Source organism: Notamacropus eugenii, chromosome 1 (assembly GCF_028372415.1).
Source record: "Notamacropus eugenii isolate mMacEug1 chromosome 1, mMacEug1.pri_v2, whole genome shotgun sequence".
NCBI classification, from domain to species: Eukaryota; Metazoa; Chordata; class Mammalia; order Diprotodontia; family Macropodidae; genus Notamacropus; species Notamacropus eugenii.
Genome location: NC_092872.1, coordinates 121,836,404 through 121,854,916, shown reverse-complemented (window position 1 = coordinate 121,854,916; position 18,513 = coordinate 121,836,404).

Sequence of the window (18,513 nt, the reverse complement as noted above, 5' to 3'; positions counted from 1 at the left end):
ATATGATATTCCAGAAGTCAAAGGAACTCGGACTAAAACCAAGAATCACCTACCCAGCAAAACTGAGTATAATACTTCAGGGGAAAAAATTGTCTTTCAATGAAATAGAGGACTTTCAAGCATTCTTGATGAAAAGACCAGAGCTGAAAAGAAAATTTGACTTTCAAACACAAGAATGAAGAGAAGCATAAAAAGGTGAAGAGCAAAGAGAAGTCATAAGGGACGTACTAAAGTTGAACTGTTTACATTTCTGCATGGAAAGACAGTATTTGTAATTCTTTAAACCTTTTTCAGTATCTGGGTAGTTGGGGGGATTACTTACACACACACACACACACACACGCACACACACACACACATGCATGCACACACACACACAGAGCACAGGGTGAATTGAATAGGATGGGACCATATCTTATAAAAAATGAAATTAAGGGGTGAGAGAGAAATATATTGGGATAAGAAAGGGAGAAATGGAATGGGGCAAATACTTTCTCATAAAAAAGGCAAGTAAAAGACTTTTCAGTGGAGGGGAAAAAAGGGGAGGTGAGAGAAAAAACATGAAGGTTACTCTCATCACATTTGACTAAAGGAAGGAGTAAAGTGCACACTCATTTTTGTATGAAAATCTATCTTGCAATACAGGAAAGTGGGGGAGAAGGGGATAAGCAGGGTGGGGGGATGATGGAAGGGAGGGCAATGGGAGGAGGGAACATTTGGAAGTTAGCACTCTTGGGGAGGGACAGGATCAAAAGAGAGAGCAGAATAAATAGGGGGCAGGATAGGATGGAGGGAAATATAGTTAGTCTTACACAACATGACTATTATGGAAGTCATTTGCAAAACTACACAAATATGGGCTATATTGAATTGTTTGCCTTCCCAAAGGGGATGGACAAGGAGGGAGGGAGGAAGAGAAGTTGGAACTCAAAGTTTTAGGAACAACTGTTGAGTATTGTTCTTCCATACAACTAGAAAATGAAAAATACAGGTAATGGGTTTTAGAAAGTTATCTTGCCCTACAGGACATAAGAGAAGATAGGGATAAGGGACAGGAGGGATGTCAGAAGAGAGGGCAGATTGGTGACAGGGGTAATTAGAATGCTTGGCGTTTTGGGGTGGGGGAGGGGAGAAAAGGGGAAAAAATTTGGAACCCAAAATTTTGTGTAAATGAATGTTGAAAACTTAAATAAATAAATTTAAAAACAACAACAACAACAACAAAGAAATTTATTTGCTGTATGGCCTCAACAAAGTTCCCTTTAACTCATTTTTCCTAATTTATAAGGGGACAATTAAAAAGAAAATCATCTCCTGCAGTTGTTATGAGGATCTTATGGTTGTAAAATGTTTGGCACAGTACTGTGTGGGATACAGTGACCCTTACTCAAATTAAACTCAGAGGCTTCTCAAGGTAAAAGGCAAAAAGGAATTTATTACAATCTCATGAGAAGGGGAACATCCCAAAAGACCATGGGTGGTGTCAGCAAGAGAGTACACCTGAGTAGACTGGAGTACAGTATTATATAATCCCTAACAGGGAAGCCCATTTGCTTCTCTTCCCATTGGCTGAGAATCCAGGCTTAGAGTCTAGGCAAGGGAATCTACCCCAGAGACAAAGATCATGGAAAGGATCACTGCTCACCAATAAGGGCTTTTGCTATCAAATGAAGCAAAATCTTTTGAGAAAATACTGAATCAAATACAATAGATGGAGAGTGGATAGGATGGAGGGAAAAACAGTCTTTCACAAAATGACTCCTATGGAAGTGTTTGCATGACTGCACATGTACAACCTATATTGAATTGCTTGCCTTCTCAATGAGGGTGGGTAAGGAGGGGGGAAGGGAGCTGCAATGTGGAACTCATAGTTTTAAAACCAAATGTTAAAAATTGCTTTTACATGCAACTGGAAAGCAAGGTGTACAGGCAAGAGGTTATAGAAATTTATGTTGCCCCAAAGAAAAATATAATGGAAGGGGATAAGAAAAGGGGATGTAATGAATGGCCAGAGTAGGTGAGGGTTAGTCAGAATGAACACTGTCTTGGGGTAGGGGGAAGAGAGAGATGGGAAGAAAATTACAACTCAAAATCTTGTGAAAGTGAATGTTGTAAACAAAAAAATTAATTGATTAATAAAGAGTAAAAACAAAGTGATGAGCAGGCAGACTTTAGAAAAACGTGGATGACCTATATGAAATGATGTCAAGTGAGGGGAGCAGAACTAGGAGAACATTGTACACAATCACAACCACATTTTGTGATGACTATCTTTGATAATCTTGACTTTTATCAGCAATGCAAGGTCTTAAGAGAACAGTAAAAAGCTCATGATGGAAAATACTAACTACATGCAGAGGAAGAACTGCAGAATCTGAATGCAGAAACATACTATTTTCTCTCTCTCCTTTTTGTTTTGTTTCTTCTTTCCCATGGTTCATTGCATTGGCTATAGTTCTTCCTTACAACATGACTAACGTGAAAATATATTTAATATGAATGTATGTATAGAGCCTATATAAGATTGTCTGCCATTTTAGGGAACAGGTAAAGGAGGCAGTAGGAGAAAATTTAAAAGTCAGCTTGTGGAATTGAATGTTGTAAAGTAAAAATAAATAAATTAATAAAAAAATAGAAAAAAACAGCATTAGTGACATTAATATGTAGTTAAAAATTAGAAAGTCAATGATTATCTCTAAAATATGCCTTAAAGAAAAGATATTAAAAATTAGAGACATCAGGATATTATAAATAAAAAACTCATATTAATTATAAATAAATCTAAAAGTTCATACTTTGTAAAGATTAATAAAATTAATGAACCCATAATGAACCTAATCTGATTTAAAAGAAGAGAACAAATATCTTCCCAATTTTTCCTCTACTTCTCTTACATCATTTTCAAAATCCATTTTCAGCTCTTCCATGGTCTGAGACCAATTCATATGATTCTTGGAGGCTTTGGATATAGGAACTTTGACTTTGTTATCTTCTCGCAGTTGCATGTTTTGATCTTGTTTGTCACCTATGTAAGATTCCATAGCGTGATTGTTTTTCCTAGAGTTTGCTCGTTTCTCCAGCCAGTTTCTTGACTTTTGAGCTCTTTGTCTAGGTAGTTTTTCCTGGAGTTTGTCGTTTCTCCAGCCAGTTTCTTGACTTTTGAGCTCTTTGTCTAGGGAGTTCTCTGCTTTCAGTGTGTGTGTGGGGGTGGTGGGGGTGGGCAATGTACTCTCAGTCACAGTGTGTGGGCATGGAGCTCCAGAACCAGCAGGTGCTGCTCCTCTGACCCCCTCCACCACCCAGGGACTGGGGCCAGTTCTCACTGTTCTCTCACAGAGATCCAACAGGCTTTTTCCACTGATCTTACAAGGTTTCCTCAGCCATTTGGGGTTGAGAAGCCTGGAAACCAACAGAGCTACCAGTGATTCAGTCCCCTGAGGCCTGCTCAGGCCTCATCTGTACTGGCATAGCCAATGCTAGACTGTACCCTGCTCCCAGTCCAGCACAATAGATGCATCCCATTAACCTTCCAGGCTGTCTTGGGCTAGAGATTTGCTTCCCTCCATCATTCCTTGGGTTCTACAGCTCCATAATTTGTGTAGAGTATTTTTTTACAGTTATCTGGTAGAGTTTGGGGGGAGACTTCAAGCCAGTCCCTGCTTTTATTCCTTCATCATGACTCTGCCTTCTGAGAGCAAAAAAATAAATAATAAATCAGTAACTGAGCAAGAAAAAATCATAGCAAAAGAAGAGATAAAAGGGTAGTGAGAAGATATAATTGTTCAACGATAATAAAATAATTCATAAAAGAAAGAGGAGTGCCTTGAGAATATTATAAAATCCATAAAACATCTGGGAATAAACCTACCAAAGTACACAAAACACTTGTATAGTTGCACTTAAAAGGTACTCCTTAAAGAAATAAAGAACAGCTTAAATAACTGGAGTTATTTAATTAAATATTTAATTTTAACTTTTAATTAATATGTTATTTATGCATTACAAAGCTATTTGCTAAATAATTTATTGAACTTTAGTTAAATAAAATTAATTCAATATATTTAATAAAAAAATTTTAAAATAACTGGAGTCAGGGCTAGTGGCTAGGACATGCCAATATAATAAAAAATGATAATACTATCAAAATTAATTTGTGCTTTCATACTATGATAATCAAATTATTAATGGGATATTTTATAGAGGTGGATGATAACAAAGTTATTTTGAAAAACAAAAGACCTAGAATATCAAAAGAAATGATGAAAATAGCGATAAAGCAGAAGTAGCCCTTCATGACCTCAAATGATATTATAAAGCAGAAATTATCAAAGCATATGCTATTTGTAAATATATATATGTATATAGTTCATATATATATATATATATATATATGTTCAAATAGTTCAAATAGATTACACAAGGGAGAATTAGAAACAATATATTCTATAATATAATATTTGATAAAGTGGAAAACATAAATTACCAAGGGGGAAAAAAAAAACTTCCTCCTTGAAATAAAAGAAAAAATTGCTAGGAAAACTGGAAAACAATCTGGCAGAAATTAGACCAAGAACCTAAACCATATTCCATAATACATTTGAAATGGATGTGCATCTTTAATAGTACAGATCATATTATTTCTAAAAAGCAAAAGAAACACATCAGAACTTTAGGTGGGAGAAATATTCTTAATGAAATAAATGATAAATCAATTAACTGTGATAACTGGAATGTAAAAAGTTTCTGCACCATCAAAAATGATTCACTTAAAATAATCAGAGATGCAATCAAATATGAAAAAATCCTTTTATATCAAGCGTATCTGATAAGGGTTAGTATTCAGGATATATAAACACTGAATAATTATAGATTAATGATGAAGTCCCATTAGAGAATAGAGGAAAGGATATAACTAAACAGTTTTGAAATGAAGAATTTCAAAGTATTCACATGAATCAATGCTCCAAAAAACTAATAATAAGAACATTACAAATCAAAGTTTCTCTGAAGTTTTTGTTCACACGCTGCAAATTGGCTAAAATGCCCCACAAAAATTTTAATGGTAAATGTTCAAGGGTCTATGGGATGATGGACACACTGGCATATTATTAATGGAGTTCTGAAATGATAAAATAATTTTAGAATGCAAGTTGGTACTATGCAAATAAAGTGACTAAAATGCCCATACTATGGACTCCATTACTGGCCAGATAGAACTTACTGATAAGAAGAAAGTGCTGAAATGTTCCAAAAATTTTATAGCAGTAATTTTTGTGACAGTTAAGAATTGGAAAAAAAAGTAGATGCCCATTAATTAGAGAATGTTTGGTACAAAAGGAAAATATGGTACATGAATCTAATAGGATATTGCTATGCAGAAAGAAGTCATGTGTTTTATGAATACAGAGAAGCAGAATGAAGCAAATAGATTGAAGAAAACAATATTCACAATTATTCCAACAGTGTAAATGGAAAGAACCGGTACACACACCCAAATCAAAAGTGAAAGTGACAAAATTAAAAAGATTGAGCTGTACTGAACTAGGAGATGACAATACACCCTGAACCCACACTTTTATGGAGGTGGGAAACCTATAGGTTTTATACATTGTACATGTTTTTGGACAATTTGAATGTAATGGTTAAATTTACTAATTACGTATTAGCAGTTTTTTTATCTGAAAAACATCATTTTTATATGATGGCTCTGTAGGAGTGAAAAAGGAAAGGATATTAGGAATGACTATGCAAAAAAAAATAAGATATAAATTAAATTTTATTTTTGAAATCTGCTGAGAAAACTAGGCAGCAGTCTAACAGAAGTTGGATGTAGACCAACACTCCATACCGTATACTTCAACTAACTCCAAGCTTATATCTCACAATGGGAAGAGATCATGACTGAGCAAATTATAGGGAAGATCATACCATAAAATATTCATATTTTGATCCCATAAAATTGCAAAGTATTTCACGTAAACAAATTGTAGTAAAGATTAAGTGGGGAGAAAAGATAGCTAGGAAAAATAATTGCAATATGTATCTCTAATAAGGGTTTCATTTCCACTATCTGTTAAGGGACGAATTCAAATTTATAAGATTAAGAGCCATTTATTTCCCAGTAGATACATAGTACTTGCACATGACACTCCATCTGCCAACTGTGAACTCTTTCCATTGTCTCTCCACTACTCTGAAGTTCTATCTCTTCTCATCTCTACCTCCTAGTTCTTTGGTTTCCTTCCTCAAGGTTAGGAACTTTTTATTTTGATCGTTCCTTATATCCCTAACACTTCACAAAGTGTCTGACACATAATAAATTCTATTTGACTAACTGGGTAAACAGGCAGTCTTCAAAGAAAAAGCGATTAGCAATTAGGTGAATAAATTATCTAAATTATTAATAATTGGTGAACAGAAATTAAAGCAACTTTGAGAACCTACCTTACATTTATCATAATGTCAAAGATGACAAGAAAGATTTTTAGACAAATATGGAAGGGTCTTTGGGAAAACAATTACACTGCTACAATGCTGGTAGAGCTGGGAACTGATTTAGCCATTTTGGAAAGTAAGGTGGAACTATGCCCAGTGAGTTACTAAACTGTGCATACCCTTTGATCCAGTTATGTCACTTTTTGGTCTACAACTCAAAGATGTCCAGAAAAAGGCAAACAAACAAAAAAACAAAACAAAACTCTAAGTAGAAATGTTTGCAGCAGCTTTTTTAGTGGTAGCTGAAAATTTAAAACTAAAGGGGATCCCATTGGATATTGACTAAGAAAATTGTATTATACTTATGTAATTGAATATTATTTAGTTCTAAGAAATGAAGACACGGACCATTTCAGGGGAAGCTCAGAAGATTGTTTGGAACTGATGCAGAGCAAAGTGAATGGAATGAAAATATGAATAAGATGCCCTTAAATTTATTTTATGGCTCTGTGATAGAACATATATATACACATATATGTATATGTATACAAATTAATAGGGTTTATGTGGTGTTTATCATTTGTCATGCATCATGTTAAGTACTTTATAAGTATTAAGTATCAGATACTTATCATTTTTCTGTCTATATGTACACTAGAACACATTCAGTTATTTCAATGATTACAATTGTAATACATATTAAAAGCATACATAGCTTGATAGCATATAAACAAAACTTGAGAATAATGTCTCTCTGTTTAAAATTTTATTATTTAAATGTACCAGGGAATATTAGAGATGGGCTCAACTCACAAAAGTTCATTGTTAAATTTTCAGCATAAACATTTACATATCAACAATTGACAAAAGCTACAAATTAGAGTTTCATCATATTGTTCCTGAACAGAGCCTTGTAAAAGTCTGTCGGTATGAACTTACTGTCAGAATCATTTAAGAGGCACAATTTACTTCTGACTTAGTTGGGCTGATATTAATATAAACAAATTGTCAAGTGAAAAAGTAAGATAATGGGGAAAAAACTGTAGAGTTCAAGTTAAAATTATTTGAATTAACTAGATTGTAGTTCTCTTCTGATACTGCTGTCAGATAATTTTTGGTAACAAAGATCACAACCACATGCACAACTATATGAGAGGAAACACTTTTATTAGTTATTATAAGATGCCAAAATTGGAAATACGAGTTCAAAGTTTAATATTTAGGAACAAAAATTACTGATGTTCTTTTGTCCTCAATATATGTATGTGTTATGTTCACAGGAGATTGGTCATTGGAATATCATCAAATCCTTTTATCAATTTTATATATTTCCTTTAATAAGTAGCTATAGCTGGCTTTCTTCAGGTCATTTTTCAAAAATTTAGCCATCAATAGAATGATTTCCTTGCTAAATAATAGGAGGATATTCTTTGCTCATAAATTAAAATTCCTCATCTGTTCAACTAAGTAACTGGATGATGATTATTATTTACTGAGTGTGAAATCTTCCAATTATAAGAAATCACTTCCAATCACTTAAAAAAGAACTTAACACACAATGTGTATCAAGTTAGTCTTCACCATCCCATTAAGGAATAAGATCACCTGAGTTTTCATTATTATAACTATTTAATATTTAGCTCCCCCAGCATACATAATACTATGTTATAATCAGATTAGCATTATCACCTCTTTCCCTCTCTGAACCATGTTTCCTAAATGCATCATCAAACCTAATTACCTTAAACAGAGGGATGTTATACATCCATTGCACTGGGAAATTGTCCCTGAAATGGTTGCAATAAGTCTATGCTAATCAAGAGCCATTTCTCAACAACAAGGAAATTCAGCCATGAAGAAGCAAGCAATGAATCTCTGCACATATCTCAGAGCATATGTCCCACAACTGAAGAGTCAGTAATCGTTTCCAAGCTGTCTCTGTCTGATTAGATGAAGGAAATGTGAAAGGAAACTACTAAGCTTCAAGTGAAGATTCAAAATGATTATATTACTTGGGTGATGCAATTAGAAAGCGAGCTGTAAATATGAAATGAAAATGTGTACAGCACCATATAAGGTCAAGCTTTAAAATTAATTTGAAAGTTGTTTGATTTAGACTTTTGATCTTCAGGCCTAGAACAGACCTAGATAAGAGAGAGAGAGACAGAGAGAGAGAGAGAGAGAGAGAGAGAGAGAGAGAGAGAGAGAGAGAGAGAGAGAGAGAGAGAGAGAGAGAGAGAGAATTATAAAAACACAACAAGGAAGAGCATGTCATACATTCACTGATTCATGAATCAAAGGACTCATGATGGAAAATGTTTTTCACATCCAGAGAAAGAATTATGGAGTCTCAATATAGATAGAAGCATATCATTTGCTCTCTTTGTTTTGTTTTTTCTTTCTTATAGTTCATTCCATTGGTTCTATTTTTTCTTTGCAGCATGACTAATATAAAAATATGTTTAACGTGAATGTATATGTAGAGCATGTATCTGATTGCATTCTGTCTTGGGGAGAGAGAAAGGGGAAAGGGAGGGAAGAGGAAAATATTTTGAAACTCACAAGTTTGTAGAACTAAATGTTTTAAGCTAAAAGTAAGTCAATTAATTAACAAAAAAAGAAAATAAAAGTTGTAATTACAATGGACCTTTTGAAGCTAACAGCAGGCAACAATCTATTGACTTAATATGATAATTTGTTATGAATGAGAGAAAGTGTGAAACTTTTGCTCTGCCTAGTCAAACAAACTGGGTAGGGGTCTGTTTTACGATGCCAAACTTTCTATCAAGTATGGAACATCAACTGGCTAATCTTGGCATAAATTATTAGTGGAAAGTGATCATAGAAGACAAATAACAACCCTAAATTTTCACGGAAGTGGCATATTTTTCATGTTTTGTTCTCAAGGAGATGAGCATTCTAAAGAATATTTTAGTTTATTGATTAAAATATGGCATTAAAAGCATAAATTGAGTTCCAACATTTCAAAATTGAATCCACATTCCATATTTTCATAACAACAGGAATATGAAATTTACATAGCTTACTTTGCATACAGCTCCATTACTACTACCACTGTTGCTGTTACAAATGCTGGAAAATGAATGTTTGATTTTTCCTTATGTTCTCTAATGGAGTAAACCCCAAATTTTCTTAATATTTCTAATGTAATATCTCATTTGTATGTTAACATTATATATTTAGATAACAATGGTCCAAGACCTGATTCAAACTTTATATTCAAGTAAGCTCTAAAAACTCTTGTGAAAAAGAGATATAATTTTTACTTGTTCTTTTTGTCCCTTACTATAATTTTGAATAAACATGATACCTGCCACATACAGATATGAAAGTCTACATGTTTTGTTATTCCTTTTCCTTTCTGTTTTATAAAGGGTAGAATTACCTTCATGTGAAAATGTACAGATAAACATTTCCTGCAATACAGTATATTCCAAGGCTTATTTCAGAAGAGTTGGGCTCAAGTTTATTAATTTTTGGTAATTGAATTGCTTAATCCCAGTTATGTGGTCAAAATCACATATGTTCTGTGTCTGGGAAGTGCTTCTAGAATTTTCTTGAAGTTTCTTGAGTAAACTACACCATTAAGAAGCAGTAAAATTACTTCTACCAAGGGGAAATAAATGATGAGAAGAAATTCTACTTGAAAGCCCAAACCAACAAGAAATTTGTGCCTAAAACACTGACACTCTTTACAGTTAATTGACTCTGTGCACCAAGGACTACATCATGAATAACCATAAGTTATCATCATATTAACAGCAGATATTTATATAGCTATGTCCTATACAAGTGTTATCATATTTTATCCTCCCAATAGCCACTGAACTATATAGTACAAATGATATTGTTATTTTATAGATGATAAAACATATTGATACCCTGAGTGAATACTGTGTATGTGTCATCATATGAATGACCAATAAGTAAAAGCATCTCTTATAATCTATCCACATTGTCTGATAGGATGATTTCAGAGTTTAGGCCTTAAAATGTAACTTGCTGTAATGTAATTGTGCATACAGTTACAAAGCATATATATGACTCTTTGATCAGAGTGCTATATATCCTGTGAACATTACATACATAAAATAGTGCATATTCTAATGATATTTCTTTTTTAATATATTTACTTAATATTTTACATTTTCCCCAATAACTTGTAAAAACATTTGTCAACATTTTTTAAAATGTTGATTTCCAAATTCCCTTCCTCCCTCTTCCATCTCTCATTAAAACAGCAAGCAATTTGACATGCTAAACATCTGTAGTCATGCAAAACTTATTCTGAAATTGCTCATGTTTTAAAAGAAAACAGATACCAAAAAGAAACATAAGAAAACCAAGAAAAATAAAGAAAAAAATTAGAGTATGCTTTGATCTGCATTCAGATTACACCAGTTTTTCTTTGGAGATGGATAGCATTTTTCATCATAAGCCCTTTGGAAATGTTTTGGGGTATTGCATTACTAAGACTAGCTAAGTCATTCACAGTTAATCATTATAAAATCCTGATCTTACTATGTGCAATGTTGTTCTGATTCTACTTAATTGACTTTGCATCGGTTCATGTAAGTCTTTCCAAGATTTTTTTCTAAAATCCATTTGCTCATCATTTCTTAGAGCTCAATACTCCATCACAATCGTATACCACAACTTCTTCAACCATTCCTCAATTTATGAATATTCTCTTTCTTTATATTCTCTCTTTATATATGTATATATCTATATCTAAAAATCTGTATATATCTATATCTATATATCTATGTACATACATAAATGTCCAATTCCTTGGTACCACTAAAAGAGCTGCTATAAATATTTTTGTAGGTCCTTTTCCTTTTTGGTTTTTATCTCTGGGATATAGACCTAATAGTGAGTGGTATTGCTGGATCAAAAGGTATCCCCTCTGAACATCGTTCCAAATTGTTCTCCAGAATGATCAAATCAATTCACAACTCCATCAACAGTAGTGCTTCTTTTCTCACATTCCCTGCAACATGTGTCATTTTCCTTTTTTGTTATGTTAGCCTATCTGATAGGTGTGGGGTGGTACCCTTGAATTGTTTTAATTTTACATTTCTCTATTCAATAATGATTTAGAACATTTATAAAACCTGACAACTTTTTAAGTCCTTTGATTGACATTATATATGAAATGTGTGTTGCATCACATAGTGTTCACATGGGAATCCCTTTGAAACATGTTCCAAAGCTCTCCTTACAAATTCCAGGAACAATAAGGACTCTTGTGTATTTAGTATTTCTTTAGCATGAAGGAAATAAATAGCTGTCTTATAACTGATTTATACTGTATACTAAGTAACTTTCAGTTCTTTCATTTAAGAACACCCTAGATAACAGCCAATTTAAGGAAATGGTTCCCAGGCCTCTGAGATGGTGATCTAAAAGTCAAAGGATTAAAGAAAAAAAGTCCAATACCTATATTTAGGTACCAACCTATCCCACCTGGGAGTCTAAGTAGATTGAGTAATCTATGTATGTCCGGATTTAGACACAGTTCTCTGAATTCATCAAATGCATCATCTCTGATAGCACAATAATAATCCATTACATTCACATACCACAACTTGTTTAGTCATTCTACTTTGGTTCCAATAGTTTGATATAGAAAAAAGTGATTAATATTGTCCCTTTATTTTTGGAACTTTGATCTCCATGTGGTATATACCTAACACTGAGACAAAAAGATATGAATATTTTAGCCATTTTCTTAGCATAATTCCAAATTACGTCCAGAAAGCTTGGAAATTTCACATCCTCACCAAAATGGAATAATAGTGTTACTCTGCAATTAATCCAATATTAGTTAGTACTGTATTTTGTCATTGTCCATTTTCTGGATATGACATGAAACTTTAGGGTAGTTTTGATTTTTATTTGTCTTAGTGATTTAAGGCACTAAGGTTTTTGGGACACCTTGTAGTTTGCTATAATTCGTTGGAGATCTGTTTCTTCTGTTATTTGACCACTTATTCTTTAGAAAATAGCATTTGCTTATTATTTATTTGTGTTAGTTCCCTACATTAGTGGTCAAACTCAAATAGAAAAAGATTCCTGTAGGCTGCATATTGACTTAGAAAATTTCAAATTAATGTTATCTCTGTAATATGGGTATTTTTGTTTATCTTTTTAAACCCAATTACATTTTTTCCAACTACATTTTTTAATCTCACATTGGTCACATAACAGAATGGGCATGAGTGTTATAACTCTATCTCTCTACATATCAGAACTATATCAGACATATTTTAAGTAAACATCTTTTTTTCTTGACTGACAGCTTCTCTTCTTTAGGCTAAGTTAATTAAGTTCCTTTGTCTACCTCAGTTCTGTGCTTCCTATCTCCTAAGACACCTGGAACAACCAAGTGGTCAGGTCATTATTTGGAGAGAGCCTGACCTTCTGACCTCTATGCTATACAAAGATGAAGACTCAGCAGGAGACAACGAATCTACTGGACATAGGATCTAGAAAATATTATGTTCTTATGGTTTGCATAAATATATAAAGCTTTAAATTAGCTCAAGGTAGGTATAGTTCAATCTCTGTTCCTTGGAAGTACAAACTTGTCTAGACTTAATTTTGGACATATGAACTCAATATATAATTCCTTTTGCAGTAAAGAAATCATTTTACAAAGGAGAAAAAAATGACTTTGTCTAAGAGAAGAGGGTTTTGTATTTCAAGTGATCAGAGCAGTAGCATTGCTGATTCAATTGTGTCATTCACATCTGTACTATAGATAGCAGTGATCTAAACAATTTAGACTTAATGAGTGACATTAATCAGCTGAAAACAAGAAAAAATTCAGTGCTACCTATACTCTGTACTTAAGCAGTGTTGCAGGTAAGATAGGGTTCTGTGAGTCCTGGTTTTGAGTAATGCATCTCACACTAATCAGTTATGTGACTTTTTCCCCATGGGTAAGTCATTTAAACTCTTTATGTCTGTTTAGCTGATCAAATGAATTCATTTATAGCCATAGTGCATGTAAAGCACAAACTTTACAAAGGCTTATGTAGATAAGAGCAGTTATTATTACTAGGCAGAAGTAGCCTGCAGGTTCCTTAGCAAACTATTTAGGCATCCACCATCCTTTGCCATAGAATTTGCAGAATTCCCCATGAGATCCTTACTTTACCAAACTATTGAAATGGCACCTGAGAAATTTTCTCATCTGTTTTATTTCTGTAGAACAGAGGTTTCTAACATGATTGCTACAGTATAGTGGAAAACATGATCATCTTTCAATTGGACAGACTTTTTTATTATCATTTCATTTATTGAAGGTATGAAAAATAAAAATAACTGATATCAAGCTCCCTGCTGCACACAGCTAGATTCCTCATGAAACTTTATGTATCAAATACTAATAATTGCTTTAGTGGTTGGACAAAAACATAATGAGTTATATTTATGTGACTAGTTCCCTCTGGCCCATCTCCTCACAGATGGTCTATCTTCCTGTCAAGCCATATAGCAATCAATACAGTAGGTGGAAAATGTACTTCATGGCTCTCAAAACACATAGCTATTTTCCCACCCCTCCCAAGAAAACTCTACACGATTTGAAAGGCATGAGATTGGTCGTAGAACACTTCTCTAATTCTGAGTTGGAGCATTGGCTGATACAGATGATATGGCTCCTTATCACAGGCCGTAATACTGATCTTCCCTGATGCTAGATACAACCTGCTTATGTTCCAATATATTTGCAGGTGAGGTGAAAATGTAAATGCATAGATATGACTGTGTTTTCAAATTTGATAATTTTTATTGATTCAGAATTTTTTTTCTTCAGAAATTGGTGTGAATTTTTCACAAACCTTCCTTGTATTATAATACATGACAGTTTGTGTAAAGAAGAGACTATCAGAAAATTCAATATTTTATTTGTTGATAAGCAATTTATTTTGTAACATTTTTTATTTGTGCAAAATACCTAAAAAACACAGGGGAACATTTTGATTGGTAATGTCTGACCTATGGAGTAGGATACATAAATGTGTGGAGTTCTCTTTTAAAAAGAGAACTGTGACAAGTTCAGAGGAACATGGAAAGACATATGAAGATGCAGAGATGAGACAGTGGAATCACAACGATAGAATAATTAATCATTATGATATTATAAACAAAACTGGAAGACAATTGAGTTCAGATAAGTTGAAATGATGTCTTAATCTCAGAGAAAGGATGATGAAACACACTTTCTTTCTCTTTGCAGAGATATAAGAGAGTATGGGTACATGATGGGTTTAAGGGTTAGACATTACTAGTAGCAATAATAACAAAACCACTTATCATGTACTAGGTATGTGCTTACTATATGTTAGGTATTTTTCAAAGTGCTTTACAACTGTTATCTCATTTGATCCTCACAACAACCCTTGGAGGTGGATACTATTATTGTCCCTGTTTGATAGGTGAAGAAACTGAGGAAATTGGGATTAAGTGATTTGCCCAGAGTCCCACAACGAAAGTACCTGAAGTTGAATTTGAATTCAGGTCTTCCTGACTCCAGTTTCAGTGTATCTGGCAGCCCCTATATGGCAATGTTGTTTTGTTAATCTGCTTTACTTAGGTGGTTTTCCTTTAAATAAGAAAGAGTCCTAAAGGGATATACTGGGAAATAACTATCCAGAAAAAGAAAGGTGACAACAACAACAAAACAGTTATTAAAAATTAACATAAATTTTTTTGTTATTTTTTAGTCAGTTTTCAGTACTGTTCAACTCTTTGTAACCCCATTTGGGGTTTTCTTGGCAAAGATACTGGAATGTTTTGTCATTTCATTCTCCAGTCATTTTACAGATGAGAAACTGAGACAAATAGAGCCTTGACTTTCCCAGGGTCACACAGATAATAGCTGTCTGAGGCCTGATTTGAACTCAGGAAGATGAATTTTCTTGACTCCCAGACTAGTACGCTATCCATTGCATCAACTCTCTCCAAAATGTGTTTTATCAGAGGGTAAATTTTGATATCAGGAAATTTCTGCCAGGTGGCAAATACTTGGAAAATATAGATAAAATACATTTTTGACATAAGAAAGGAATACATACGAAGTCAATTTTTTTTTTTTTACATTTTTGGAGGATATATTTTTTCACTCAGCAGATACAACTTAATGAACTTATAAGTAAATAATCCCAGAAAGTAGTTTAATAAAACAATCTAAAAAAGATATTACAGGTGAAAATACACATTATTTTCTAATTTTATGATTTACCATTTCTTGACCGAAAAAATATATGTGCTCTAATTTTAATAATTTCTTAGCAAAACTTGGCAGTGTTTTTTTTCTGTCTTCTTTCAATTTAATGTTGTCTTCATTATAATTATAATCACTGTATATATCATTGTTTGGACTTTGTTTCCTTTAAACTGCATCAAATCATTGTGTGTGTGTGTGTGTGAATTCTTCATATTCATCATTTTGTGGGGTACAGTAATGTCTCTTTACATTTGTATGTCACAATTTGTCTTTCACCAATTGTGGGGCACTAAGTTTGTTTCCAGCTCTATGCTATAAAAAGACACTATCATGAATATTTTTATATATACAGGTCTTTTTTTCCTGTAATAACCTCCCTGAATTTTTACATTCTTCATTGCTGTCACTGGACATAAAAACTTTTCTTGTATGATTTCAAATTGTTTTACAGATTGACTGGTCTATTGTATAGTTTCACTGACAGTGAATGAGAATGCTTCAGTAAGAAGACAAAATTTAAAAAAAGACAAAAAAATTTAAAAATCTAACACACAAAAAAACCTTGCAATGTATTTCCAACACAAATCGGGACAAAATTTTGAAATGTAAGCATTGGAAAGTAACTTAGAGGTCATAGAGTTTAAGCACTTCATTTTGTAGATTTAAAAACCTGATTCACACAGAACCTAAGCCTAAGGTTAAAGAGAAAATTAATAGCAGAGGTAGGATTAAAGTCTATGTCACTTGAACACTTTTGGCGCTGCTGACCAACATTCTTCTTACTAAGTCAAGATGCTTATTTATCATTAAATTATCAGAGGTTAAAAACAATCATTTTTTTACAAATATAAGAGGGTTTATGAAGCACTGTGCATGTGACCTTGATAACCACCCTGTGAGATATCCTGTATGTGTGCATTATTGTCCCTATTTTACACATGAAGAAACTAAGGATGGGAGATGTTAGCCAGGTCACACAACTATTAAATGTCTGAGGCAGGATTTGAGTTCAGCTCTTCCTTACTCAAAATCCAACTTTCTTACATACTATGTCACTAAGTTAATATGTATGCTTACATATGGTACATGTTATCTGTCCACATACATTACATGCTCCTAGAGGGTAGGAACTACTTGAATTTTGCTTTTGCGTACCGAATGCTTAGTCAAGTCCAGTAAAGAAGAATTTATTCAGTACAGAAGAAATAAGAAAATAAAAGCCAGTCTTTATCCTCTAGGAACTCACAATCTAAAGGGAAGGATAGCATGTGAACAACAATGTATGAATAAGATATATACAGGATAAACTAGGAAGACTCTCAGAGGTAAGGCACTAAGATCCAGTTGGACTTTTCTGAGATACATGCCAAGATCAAATTGACTGGACCTAGCACAATTTGGATAGGGGTAGGGGAACGTTATAAAAGTGTGCAATTAGTAATGACACCTAGGTTGTGAATCTGAGTGACTGAGTTTAAGGGAATGATAATGAGCTCAGTGTCTGGAACAGTGCTTGGCACATTGTGGTCTAAATAAATAGTATCTAAAGTCATCTCCAGTTACAAAATTCCATCTTTTTTATGTCATAGAATTCATTTTCTGATTAGAGATTAAGCTTTATTTTGAGAGGATGTTGTTTTTGTTGTTATTGTTCCTCTTTATCCTTCATTCCTAAAAAGGACAAATGACATCACTAGAGTGATGTCTTGACTTGATCTAGAATTAGATTGAAGTGAGGAAGAAATGCATAAAGTCATCAACCCCTCTCTTTCCTCCAGATTCATCAGACTTCAATGGCAAAGACAAAGATCAAGATGACTGGTAACGACCCAAGAAATAAGTGCAACCTTGGCATTTGTAAGTTAGTGTCTTTCCAAGGTTTCAGTTTGTCTGAGGCTATTCTGAATCCAATAAATTAAGGCTACATAAGAATTGAGACAAAAGATGCCCCAGTTTACCATCAGAAAAGTATTAATCTGGGAAAGGAAGACCCTCAGAGTTTCTGGCCCAAATAGTAAATAATTACTATTTACATTCATTTTAAACCATCACAATGCAAATAATGAGTGGCAGAGGCTTGGGCTGGGTCTGTTATTGTCCATATAATGAAAGACAGAGTTATTTGAGTTTATGGGAGTGGTCAAGTGCTTCCATTTGAGTTGGAAAGGGATTTTTTTTCTTTAAGCAGGTTTTTTCTGAACTTCACTAATGAAAACTCTGCAGTTCAAAAACTAAGTTTTCCCAGGTTTGGAAGGAAAATAAGAAAATAACTAAATAGAAAACTGAAATAAAATCCTAAACCCTAGGATATCTTACAAAATATAAGCAACTAAAAATTACATTCCTTTGGACATAACACTCACATGTAAAATATGATGCCATAGTTAAACTAGGGACCACATGTGGAGAATGAAAAGGAGTAAGAGTAGAAGGAAGAGTAAGAGTAGAAAGAGACAGAAAAGGAGGAAAAATGGAGAAAGAAAGAAAAAAGGAAGAAAGAAAAAATGAAAACAAGCAAGGAAGGAAGGGCAGAGGATATTAATTTTGGGCAAGTTCTGTGTACTTGGTACAAGAAGCTGACAGGACTTTTAAAGAATTCATTTATAACTTGCTCCCCCACTCTTATTCTTGCCTGCTCCTTTCTCCCTGGGATGTCCAGAATTAATGCTGGCAGATTAACTTCTCTCACCACTGGAATAGAATGGAAGTCATCAACTCCTTGAGGGAAGATTATCAGTCCTTATATCTGAGGTCTTTCAGATCTTGCCATCTTCCTTCCTTCTATATGGGCTCTGCATTTTTAACTGACTTACTGATGA